Source organism: Antechinus flavipes, chromosome 1, assembly GCF_016432865.1.
Source record: "Antechinus flavipes isolate AdamAnt ecotype Samford, QLD, Australia chromosome 1, AdamAnt_v2, whole genome shotgun sequence".
Classification (NCBI taxonomy): Eukaryota; Metazoa; Chordata; class Mammalia; order Dasyuromorphia; family Dasyuridae; genus Antechinus; species Antechinus flavipes.
This window is the reverse complement of record NC_067398.1, coordinates 430,253,253-430,266,278: the sequence shown is the minus strand read 5'-3', so window position 1 is coordinate 430,266,278 and position 13,026 is coordinate 430,253,253. Positions and strand designations below refer to the sequence as shown.

The 13,026-nt window shown below is 33.6% G+C and overlaps 1 pseudogene; it reads left to right on the top strand.

Moving 5' to 3' along the window:
* The first annotated feature begins 578 nt into the window (after positions 1–578).
* On the top strand, positions 579–2,363 carry LOC127546381 (V-type proton ATPase catalytic subunit A-like; annotated as a pseudogene).
* The last annotated feature ends 10,663 nt before the right edge of the window (positions 2,364–13,026 follow it).

Sequence of the window (13,026 nt, the reverse complement as noted above, 5' to 3'; positions counted from 1 at the left end):
AAATATATATATATATATATATATATATATATATATACACACAAAATAAATACAAAGGAATATTCTGGGAATGGATAGGTAGATTGTGTATCAGTGGGTACAATGGAAATAATGCTGAAGAGAGCTGAAGGACTTTATCTTCCCTGGCTGCCCATAGTAGCAGCAGCAAAGCAATTCTCACAGAAGTAAATTAATAGGATGAATTTCTTCTAATTAACCAAAATCCATGATGAAGAACGAGAAAGTGCATTTGGCTATGTACACAGAGTCTCAGGACCTGTGGTACTACATGTAACATGGCCCATGCAGTTATATATGAAATGTAAGAGTAGGCTATAGAAAACTGGTTGGAGAAATTATTCAGTTGGAAGGTGACATGGCCACTATTCCAGTGTATGAAGAAACTTCTGGTATATCTGTTGGTGATTCAGTATTCCATTCTGGCATAAAATTATACTACCACCTACAACTATGGTTGAGGTACAGTGCCATATATTGTTCCAGGTCAATTATGGTACCTCAGATATTGTCTTCAATATCTCAGGGAGCTTGTATTTGAGTGACTAAAGAAGTTCACTATGGTCCAATATGATTTGTCCACCCCCAGGGAATCACCTCCATTAACTGACCAGCAAGTTCCCCATGCATTTTTCTCATGTATACAAGGAGAAACTATTGCTATCTCTGGCACTTTTGGCTACAGAAAAACTATGGTAAGTCTCTATATAAATATTCCAAGAATTCATACAATTATCTAAGTGGGTTGTAGAAAAAGAGGAAATAAATGTATAAAGTACTCAGAGGCTTTCTAGAGACAACAGTGGAAATTGATAGGAAGGTGAAACCCATAATGAAGATAACAGCTTTGATAGCCAACATTTACAATATGCTTACAGCTGCTAAGAAATTTCTATTTACCCAGTATAAATTACTCTTTCTGAATATTTATGTGATATGGACTATTATGTCATCAATCTATATGTCATGTCAGGCTGGCTGTATCTTTCAGTGGGCTGAAGTCCCTTAGGCAAATCTCAAGTTGCTTAATGTCTGCTGACAGAAGTTCTTCTGCATATTTTTGTTCTCATATGATCTCTTTCATGAGCAAACAAGCCAAGTAAAATGTCTTGGGAACCCAAAAAAGGAAGGGAATGTCAGCAGTGTAGAAGTTGTTTCTTTCCCTGGTGGTGAAGTCTCTGATCCTATCATACCCAGCACTCTCCAGCTGTTTAGATGTTCTGGAGCTTAGATAAGAAACTCTGAGATACTACTACATACCTGTCAGATTGTATAGAGTGACAGGAAAGATAATGTGGAATGTTGGAGGGGATGCAGGAAAACTGGGACACTGATGCATTGTTGGTGGAGTTGTAAACGAATCCAACCATTCTGGAGAGCAATCTGGAATTATGCCCAAAAAGTTATCAAACTGTGCATACCCTTTGATCCAGCAGTGTTAATCCTGGGCTTATACCCCAAAGAGATATTAAAGAAGGGAAAGGGACCTATATATGCCAAAATGTTTGTGGCAGCCCTATTTGTAGTGTCTAGAAACTGGAAATTGAATGGATGTCCATCAATTGGAGAATGGCTGAATAAATCGTGGTATATGAATATTATGGAATATTATTGTTCTGTAAGAAATGACCAGCAGGATGACTACAGAGAGGCTTGGAGAGACTTACATGAAATGATGCTAAGTGAAATGAGCAGAACCAGGAGATCATTATATACTTCAACAATGATATTGTATGAAGATGTATTCTGATGAAAGTAGATTTCTTTGACAAAGAGACTTAACTCAGTTTCAATTGATTAAGGATGGACAGAAGCAGCTACACCCAAAGAAAGAACACTGGGAAATGAATATAAACTGCTTGTTTTTTTGTTTTTCTTCCCGGGTTATTTATACCTTCTGAATTCAATTCTCCCTGTGCAACAAGAGAACTGTTCGGTTCTGCAAACATATACTGTATCTAGGATATACTGCAACATATCTAACATATATAGGACTGCTTGCCATCTAGGGGAGGGAGTGGAGGGAGAGAGGGGAAAAATCAGAACAGAAATGAGTGCAAGGAATAATGTTGTAAAAAATTACCCTGGCATGGGTTCTGTCAATAAAAAGTTATTATAATTTTAAAAAGAAAGAAAGAAAGAAAGAAAGACACTAACTCAGCTTAAATACTTCCTTTCTATAAACTGACTGATCCACTACAAGTACATGTATATCTTGGATGATTACTGTGAAAAAATAATTTACTGAGTTTATCCCTTTGAGGAACAAGGCTGAGGAGATCCTGCAGAAATAAGAGGATTTGGAAATTCCTTTCATGAAGAAGACTTCTATTTTAAAATTTTAATAGAATTTTTTCTATTTACATGTAACAACAATTTTTAGCATTCACTTTTATACAATTTTGAGTTCCAAATTTTCTCCCTCCTTCCTTTTTCTCCCTCCTCTTTAAGCAACTTGATATAGATGATATATGTGCAGTCTTTTAAAACATTTCCATATTAATCATGTTGTAAAAGAAGAAAGAGTTTGCAAAAAACAATAATAATTTGCAAAAGGATAAAACCATGGGAAAAAAAAGTGAAAACTGTATGCTTTAGTCTGCATTCAAACTCCATCAGTTCTTTCTTTAGAAGTGAGTTTTCCATTATGAGTCTTTTGGAATTGTCTTGAATAATTATATTTCTGAGAAGAACTTAGTCGATCATAGTTGATCATTCCACTACATTGCTATTACTGCTATTGCTCAGAGTGATAATAAAATTTAAAAGTCCATCATCTGAGTATTCAGGAGGGAGATTTTCTATAAACTTTCCACCTGGAAATTTGAGAATACATTAAAAGATGGTGAAGCATAAATTGAGACTGATTATGCTGAACTTTTTGAAATTGTAGGATAATTTCCAAAGTCTAGAAGATTAGAACTATCATTTCTCTCTTCCTCTTTCTTGGCCAGTTCATGAGTTCTTTTTTTTTTTTAATTCTATAATTTTTCCCCTTTCCTCCCTCACTGTGCATCATTGAGCCAATACATTTCTATTTATGTAATTATTTGTTTTCTTGTTCAGATTTGGTTCATATTTATAAAACAAGTATTTCTCAGTTTCAGTGTCTGATGATCCTCCCTGATTTTGTTTGAAATATCCAACTAAGTAAATGTGATCATCTCTGGATCAAAGTGAGAAATAGCTGCACTAACATTAAGTTGGATAGCATTGTCTTTCCCCCTTTCTCCTTATTTTTCTTTTTTCTCAAGTTAGACAGGAGGAACATAGTTACTTTTGTAAGCAGTCATTTTGACATGGAAGGCCTTGGTCCTATAGCTTTTAACAGGAAATCAGAACATAGATTGATTCATTGTTCTCTGTGATGAGTGTATTTTTAGCTTAGCATTTTGCTAGTTACCTACTTTGCAAGAAATTAGTGGGTTCTTTTTTTTTTTTTGGTAATAAGATTGATATTGGTCCAATTATGAGTTGTTCCTACTAATAAGAATCAGTGTTATTTGTAGAAAAAACTTAGAAAATTACATTATCTCTCTAAAAGGCAGCTATGAAGTTTAGCAAATTGTGAATCATACAAAAAAAAAAGGAAGCCAGGTTGCCAGCTTAACATTAAAATCATACTTTGAAAGCATCCTATGTTTCTATGGATAAATATATTGTATAAAGAAATATTATACTGCACTTCTGTCAAGTTGAGTTTGAATGTGTCCTTTAAATGATCATCAGGAAGTTGTAACCACCTTTTCTCCTTTTCTTTTCTTGACAAACATTTTGGAGCTCTAAACTTTTCCAGATTATAGAGAGTGTGGACTTTCCATGCAAATAATGTCAGATCTAATAAGTTGGGAAAATATCTATTGCTCATGAGTAGGCCGAGTGAATATAATAAAAATGACAATACTACCTAATCTACTTATTTAATGCTATACTAATCAAACTTCCAAGAAATTATTTTACAGACCTAGGAAAAATACTAACAAAGTTCATCTAGAAGAACAAAAGGTCAAGAATTTCAAGGGAATTAATGAAAAAAAAATGCCAATGAAGGTGGCCTAGCTATGTCAGACATAAAACTATATTAAAGCAGTAGTCATCAAAATCATTTGGTACTAGCTAAGAAATAGAGTAGTCAATCAGTGGAATAGGTTAGGATCACAGGATAAAGTAATCAATAACTATAGTAATTTAGTGTTTGACAAACCCAAAACCCCCATGTTTGGGGATAAGAACCCACTATTTTATAAAAACTTCTGGGAAAATTGGAAACTAGTATAGCAGAAACTAGGCATTGACCCCACATATAGCACTTTATACCAAGATAAAGTGAAAATGGGTTCATGATTTAGACATAAAGAATGATATTATAAGCAAATTAGAAGAACATAGGATAGTTTACCTCTCAGATCTGTGGAGAAAGAAGGAATTTGTGACCACAGAATTGGAACTCATAATTGAACATCAAATAAATAATTTTGATTATATCAAGTTAAAAAATTTTTGTGTAAATAAAACTAATGCAGACAAGATTAAAAGAGAAGCAATAAATTGGGAAAACATTTTTACATTTGGGGGTTCTGATAAAGGCCTCATTTCTAAAATATATAGAGAACTAACTCAAATTTATAAGAATTCAAGGCATTCTCCAATTGATAAATGGTCAAAGGATATAAATAGACAATTTTCAGATGAAGAAATTAAAACTATTTCTAATCATATGAAAAGGTGTTCCAAATCACTATTGATCAGAGAAATGCAAATTAAGACAATTCTGAAATATCACTACACACCTCTCAGATTGGCTAGGATGACATTAAAAGATAATGATGAATGTTGAAAGGGATGTGGGAAAACTGGGACACTAATACATTATTAGTGGAACTGTGAACGGACATAACTATTCTGGAGAGCACTTTGGAACTATGTTGAAAATGTTATCAAATTGTGCATACCCTTTGATCCAGCAGTGTTACTACAGGGCTGATATCCCAGAGAGATCTTAAAGAAGGGAAAGTGATCTATATGTGCAAAAATGTTTGCGACAGCCCTTTTTGTAGTGGCAACAAACTGGAAATTGAGAGGATGTTCATCAGTTGGAGAATGGCTGAATAAATTATGGTACATGAATACTATGGAATACTATTGTACTGTAAGAAACAATCAGGAGAACGATTTTAGAGAAACCTGGAGAGACTTACATGAACAGATGCTAAGTGAAATGAGCAGAACCAGAAGATCATTCATTGTACATTACAATGTAGTGTTCTCTTTTTTTATACAATAAATATAATGGTTCTCTGTGAGAGCAGGTTTCTTGGGGAGGTTTCTGGAGGCAGCCTTAGTTTCAGTTCAAAGTAATAATCACTTCAAATGCAGCCAGGAGTTAAAATCCAGTCCTTTATTGTGTCCTTCAAAGTCTTGAGCTTCAGCCTCAGCTCCCTCCGAATGTCTCCAGCCAGCACAAAGGTGTAAGGTGGAATGAATCTGACTCCACCTCCGAGAGTGGGCTTGTGGGCTTCTCTGTCTCCCAGAGTGCTCTTTGGCCCTGAGAGCTTCTTACTTATATGCTGTTCACTGAGTACACACCAATCATTATATCAGTAGGAAACCATTATTTGTTGTAGGATTAAATCAATGCTAAACTAGATTTAAACATTGTCTCTTCAGTTCCACTTAGTACCTTGTTTCAAGTTCTGGCCCATAACATCTCCTTGTAGGATCAGAATCAGATCAATCATTGAACCATGCTAAATTAGATAATTATTGTCTCTATCAATTCTAATGACTTAACACTTTGTAAGGATTTCAACATTACAACATTAATAATATAGGACGATAAATTCTGATGAACATGACTCCTTCCAGCAATGAAATGACTAATGCCAATTCCAGTGATCTTGTGACAAAGAGAGCCCTCTACGCCCAGATAGAGGACTGTGGGAACTTTTGTTGTTGTTCACTTGCGTTTTGTTTTCTTACTCATTTACTTTCCTTTTTGATCTGATTTTTCTTGTGCAGCAAGAGAATTGTATAAATATGTTTACACATATTGGATTTAACATATATATTTAACATATATAACATATATTGAATTGCTTGCCATCCAAGGGAGGTGGGGAGGAGAAGGAGGAGAAAATTTGGAGCACAAGGTTTTGCAAGGGTCAATGTTGAAAAATTATCCCTGCATATGTTTTGAAAATAAAAAACTTAAAAAGACAAAAAGAGAGAGAAATGGTATCTAAAAAGTTAAAGGGAAGTTTGAATGTAAAAATGACATTGGTTCTCATCATCATTTCTTTGAAAAGATTGTGTGTCTGCCATACTTAGACACTTACTAGCTGTATGACTCTGAGTAAGTCACTTAATCTTTTTTGCCTCAATTTCCTCTTCTGTAAAATGAACTGGAGGATACTCCAGTATCTTTGCCAAGAAAATCCCAAATTTGGTCACAAAAAGTCAGACACAACTGAAATGACCAAAAAATGTATATGTTTATACACGCAATGTGTATACATATCTACATATATATGTGTATTTGTATACACACACGTATAGATATGCATACATATAGGTATGCATTGTGTGTATTTATACATATGTATGTGTACCTTGTTTAGCAGTTTGTGAAAAATACAGTTCAAGAACATTTTCCTTCTTATTGTTGGTGATGCTAATTCTGCCTTTCTCATTTAACGGCACAAGAGATTTCTCAGATTATCTCTTTGTAGCCATAGTAACATGAATCCAAAGATTTCCTTTCATTTTATAAGACTGATAGAATAGAAGATTTTGGGGGGTTGATCCTCTTTCCTAAAGATGTTGGTGATAGTAGCCTTTACTCCACAGAGAAACTAAGGATCATCTAAAAAAAAGGAGATGGTTTCATCCTGTCTCAGCTTATAGTTGTGCTCATTGTGGGATACAAATGCAAGGAAAATTATTGAGCATTCTTGATTCCTTCAGTTCTGGCATCAGTTTTTCAGATTTAATAGATTTTAGAAGGTAAAGGAGAGAGTTCTTGAATTGAATGTTTGTAACTATCTCAAAGGGTTGTAATAGTCTAAGTAAAGTAACTTGTTTATTTTATGCCATGATAGATTGTTTAATTTTCAGAAAATATCCTTTTGCTAGATTAGTAAGGACAGGTACAATCATCTCAAGTAATATTTGTAATTTTGTCTGTATTACAGATTGCATGCTTTTAGGTTAGTCTGCTGTTCAAGAAAGTTCAAGAAACATTTTCTAAACTTTTTCAACATACTTCCAGACAAACAAAATCATACAATAGAATGGTTTTGAGTTATAGATCTCATGGTACTGCTTAATGTTTGATTCTAATATAGCTCCCTACCCAGTGACCCTAAGACTAACAGAAATTCAAAAATATTTTACACACACCAAAAATCCTTCCTTCTTCTACCATGAACCAACAGACAAACTAAGACTGAGCCAATAATAGATGGTCTGGGGGAAAAAGAGTGTGACGAAGATTTTGTTTTATTATCTTCTGAACTTCAGTGTATGCATCTCCTTTTTTAGAATCCTTTTTTATATATGAGTATGAAAAGTTGTTCTAGAAATCATGCTCATTCATTTTTAGAAACATGCTCCACTACTGTTTCATGTGCTAGAGAATTTTGGATTAGGGAACTCATCTTATATCTTTAATTGAGGTGTGGTAAACTTTAAAAAAAAAAGTTATAATTCTATAATTATTGTGCTCTACCTGGCCCAAATGGAGCCAGTTCAACCAGTTTAATATGTATTTTTTCCAAGTGTTAAATCTCACATTGCACCCATTTAAAAAATTTCCTCCCCTACCTCAGGAATGAGTAAGAAGCAAAAATGTCACCTGTTTTCTTCTGAGGTTTCACTATCTTTATGTTACCTTTATGTACAATTATACATCTAAGAGATTAAAAATGAAATTCAAAGAGAAGAAAGAAAGAGAGAGGAAGGGAGGAAGGAAGGGAAGAAAGAAGGAAGGAAGGAAGGAAAGAAGGAGGGAGGGAAGGAAGGAAAGAAAGATGAAAGGAGGGAGGGAGAAAAGAAAGAAGAGAAAGAGAGAGAGAGAAGATTGAAAGGATGGATGAGATTTTAGATAGTATTAAAACAGATGGGGAACACATTGTTATCAAGGGTATCACCAACCTCCCAGTCCCTCAGACTCACATTTCTAATGTCACCCTTGATACCTTAATCTTTCACCCTGCAACATCAATCTGTTGCTAGATGTAATAATTTCTTCTTTCATAATGTCTCTCATATATGCTCTGTTCCCTTCTCTGACAGTATCATCACCCACATGTAGGTCCTCATAATCTCACTCCTTGATTATTGCAATAGCTTTCTGCTTGGATTCCTTACAATGCTTCTTCCCACTCCAGTCCATCTTCTATTCAGTTGTCAAAGTGACTTTCTAAGAACAGGTCTGTGACTCTCCTCCTCATAAACATTCAATGAACTCTAAGGATACTCTTATCATTTGGAGAACTAGATATGAAATCCTATATCTATGTTCAAACTCCCTCTTCCCCTCCTTTTCAGTCTTCTTATGCTCTTATAAAAACTAATTTAGACTAGATGATTTCTAATCTCTTTTGCATGTACTCTGTGAACCAACCTTTTGGCTGTTGCTTAAATATAACATTCTATCCCCTAACTCCAAACTATTTCATTGGTTATTATACATGCATGAAATTTTTCGTATCCTCTCCACCTTTTGATTCCTTGAATTTCTTCAAGTCTCAGCTAAAATTCTACCTTTTATAGAAAACCTTTCTCAAGTCACCTTAATTCTAGTGCCCTCATTCTGTTGCTTATTTCCTATTTATATATATCTTATTTGTGCATAGTTGTTTTCATATTATCTCCCCTATTAATCTATGGACTCCTGGAGAACAGAAAATATCTTTTGTCTTCCTTTATGCCCTCATCATTTAGCGCAGTGTCTGGTATAAGTTAGGTAGCTAACTAATAGATATTTATTGACTGACTATCCCATAAAGAGAGTTAAAAGATATACCTGCAGACTTGATTTTTTTCCATCAAATCTAGTTACATAAAAGACCATCACAAATAGTGAATATTGAGTTTGGTCACTTATCCAAGCAGTCTCATGGCTCTTGGGACAGAGTTTGTCACAAGACAAATTATGAAATAGGTAAATAATAACACTAATAACTAATAATACTTCCATAGAGGCTATCTCATTTGATCTTCACAATGACAGCTCTCTGGGGTAGAGAGGGCACTTGCCATTTTATATATATGAAATTCAGAGCGATTTTTCAGAGTGATTAATAAGTCTCAGAGGGATTAATAACTTAGCCAGGGTCACACCTAGTTAAGTAGAAACTTGGTATTCCAAATCATGCCTTTTTCAATTAGGTTAGTACCAGTTCTCTATTACACTGCATTTAGGTGAAACTATTCTTCACCACCACCCCACCTTTGGGCATGCTTTTATTTTTTTTTAAGAATGCTTATTCTCCACCCTCAAGTTTTTAATATCTTCATGCCACTGCCAGATTTCCCAGGGACTGGACCTTAATGCTTCATATTTTCTACCTTACCCTACTTCCTCCCAGTCAAACTTGCCTCTTCCAAATATTTTTATCAAATAAACTAAGCAAATAAAAATACTTCCTTTAGCAAGAAAAACTTACAGGTCCCAGAAGTCCTTTTAAAAATGACTATAATAGTGAGAGTAGTTTGTACTTAGAATTAGAAAACTTGGCTCTGTCTATGTGACCCTGGACAAATCATTAATTCTTTAGGGCCTTAGTTTAAAAAAAAAAAAAAAAGGAGTTCAGACTAGATGATTTCTAATCTTTCTTGCAACTTGAAAAACCCAATAATACTAACTACTTTATAAATTATGAAGTAATATAGAAATGTAAATTATCTTTTTTAAAATTTGGCAGCAAGAATGGAGATTATAGAATTCAAAAATAGAATCTTAAAAATCATTTCATTTAAACCTCAATTTTGTGGATTAAAAAAACCTAAGACTTACAGAGTTCATATAGGAAATAGTACATATTTAAAAATAAAAGATAACATTACATATAATAGAGAAATGCTTATTTGATTTATTATGTATTATTTGATAAATTATTTTATTATACTTTTATTTATTTGATATATAAATTTTTAAATGCTAGTTTCAGCAATAAGAAAAGACAAAGCAATTGAGGGAATAAATAGACAAAGAAGAAATAAAGTTATTCTTTTTTATATGGTACACTTAAGGAACTAAGAATTCAACTAATATTAATTAAAATAATTAGTGATGTCAGCAAAATAGTAACATATAAAATAAGCCCACAGAGGAGCAGCTAGGGTACAGTGGATAGAGCACTGACTTTAGAGTGAGGAGGAATTGAGTTCAAATACAACTTCAGAGATTTGATGGTTACTAGCATTGTGATCCTGGGCAAGTCACTTAACTCCAGTTACCCCTAACAAAAAATAAAATAAACCTACCTAAATCATTAGCTTTTCTGTATATTAAGCAACAGAAAAATGTAAAATATTATTCCTTTTGTATGTGAACAGTTCATTTTGGAAGGGGCATAGAAAAACATTATTTGTGTATGAAAAATGGTTAAAAATCCACTTTTGAATAAACATAAGTCTCTCAAATAAAATGTAAGGAGAAATACAAACTACTCTGGGAATCTGATAGAAAACACCACATTGAGGGACTTATTTGAGGGAAGAGCAGTACCATACAAAAAATATAAAAATTCTTTCAAACATAAAGACAGAATTTATAATATATTGGTTGTTCATGTACTGAGACACACCCAAGGATTGAAGATAGAACTACAAAATATTCTCTACAGAATTAAAAGTAGAACTGAGTAATTGGAGAGATATTAAAGATTCATGGTTGAATCATGCCTACATAATAAAAATAAATAATCTAACCTGCTTTACTTATTTAACATAGCTGGAAAACTATCAAAGGTTTATCAAATAGAATGTAAATGTCATCCTTTTTTTATTTGTTTTAAATTTTTATTTTCTTACTCTGAACTTCACAAATACCAACAAATTTGAATATTTCTACATACAAAGAACAGGGAAAAAAAGAGTATTGGATATAAAACCATGAAACTCTGTTAGTTATAGGTTATTTTTTAAAACAAGTATATTATACACTCAACATGGTTCCAGAGTTGTCTTGGTTGTCCATGTCTCCCTCTGAAATTCTTCTCTGTGCTTTTAAAAAATGCTTCATTAACTGGAAAATGAATAGATGCCCATCAATTGGAGAATGGTTGGGTAAATTGTGGTATATGAATGTTATGGAATATTATTGTTCTGTAAGAAATGACCAGCAGGATGAATACAGAGAGGCTTGGAGAGACTTACATGAACTGATGCTAAGTGAAATGAGCAGAACCAGGAGATCATTATATAATTCAACAACGATACTGTATGAGGATGTATTCTGATGGAAGTGGATTTCTTCGACAAAGAGAAGAGCTAACTCAGTTTCATTGATCAAGGATGGACAGAAGCAGCTACACCCAAAGAAAGAACACTGGGAAATGAATGTAAACTGTTTGCATTTTTGTTTTTCTTCCCGGGTTATTTTTACCTTCTGAATCCAATTCTTCCTGTGCAACAAGAGAACTGTGTGGTTCTGCACACATATATTGTATCTAGGATATACTGTGACATATTTAACATGTATAGGACTGCTTGCCATCTGGGGGAGGGGGTAGAGGAAGGAAGGGGAAAAGTCGGAAGAGAAGTGAGTGCAAATGATAATGTTGTAAAAAATTACCCAAGCATGGGTTCTGTCAATAAAAAGTTATAATTATTTTTTTAAAATGTAAATACAAACTATTATTATTATCTTCTAATTTAAAGTCATTGATTAATGATATGTTCAAGTCCTGCATTTCTTATTAAATTGTATTCTTGAATGAAGGTGAAAAAAAAAATGCTTCATTGACATTCTTTTCTTTTAAATTGTTACTATGGAACCAAATAATCTCTTAATCCTTTTACTTCACCCAACCACCAATAGCAAAAAAATAAAAGGAATAATCAGATTCTTTCTGACCATAACTTTCTATTATTTGTTCTCAGCCTCCCAGACCTTCTCCTGGAAATAAGAACTTTGGTCTAAAGGAAACTCAGTCTAGTTACAACAATGATTTTCTTAATTTTGACCTAAGGGCAAAGTAGTCTAGCTTCATATGAGCATCTCGACTAGTTTGAGATCTTATAAATAAAAGCTATTCATTTTAAATCACCCCCATGGTATCTTTTTACCAAATAACCTCTTAGAGTTCCCAGTTGAAGATTCTTTGCTCAAATTTTCATATGATGAAGTCTCTTGGATGATTAGATGAGTCAGGGGAACATCTCCTAGGGTTAGAATAGTTCCTAATACAAGAGATTGGACTAGATAGAATTCTTCCAAGTCCCAAAGATTTTAGCATTGCATTTGTGGAAAAAGCCATGAATGGATGGGGGAAACATTGTATTTTGTTTATATTTTTAATTTTATATGTTTTGATACATCAGTAACTTTACAACAAACAACTCTCTCTCTTATTAACAGTATCATAGAAAAAAATAAAAATTTCATCGTCTTCTATAATAGTAATTTGAGGATTTAAAAAGACTTAAAAAACAAAGCTACTATTACTCAAGGGAAGGTTTTATTTGAAATGCTGGGGAGTAAAAGCTGTAACAATAAAGGATATAGCTGTAGAAATTACCAAAACATTGAGCCATGAAGGAAAATAAATTGGGGTTAGGGACATGATGATCTGAGATGATCCTGTTAGAGATCATCCTTGGAATTGGTAAACCTAGGTTTTGTGAAGCACTATTCTCTCCTAATCAAGAGTGAGATATGTGTGTGGGTGGGTGTGTGTATATATACACACACCCACCCACACACATACAAACATCAAAGATACAAGTTATCCTGGTAAGAAGCCTGGTTTTGTAGAAAGGGAGTGGTTTCTTTCTCTCAGT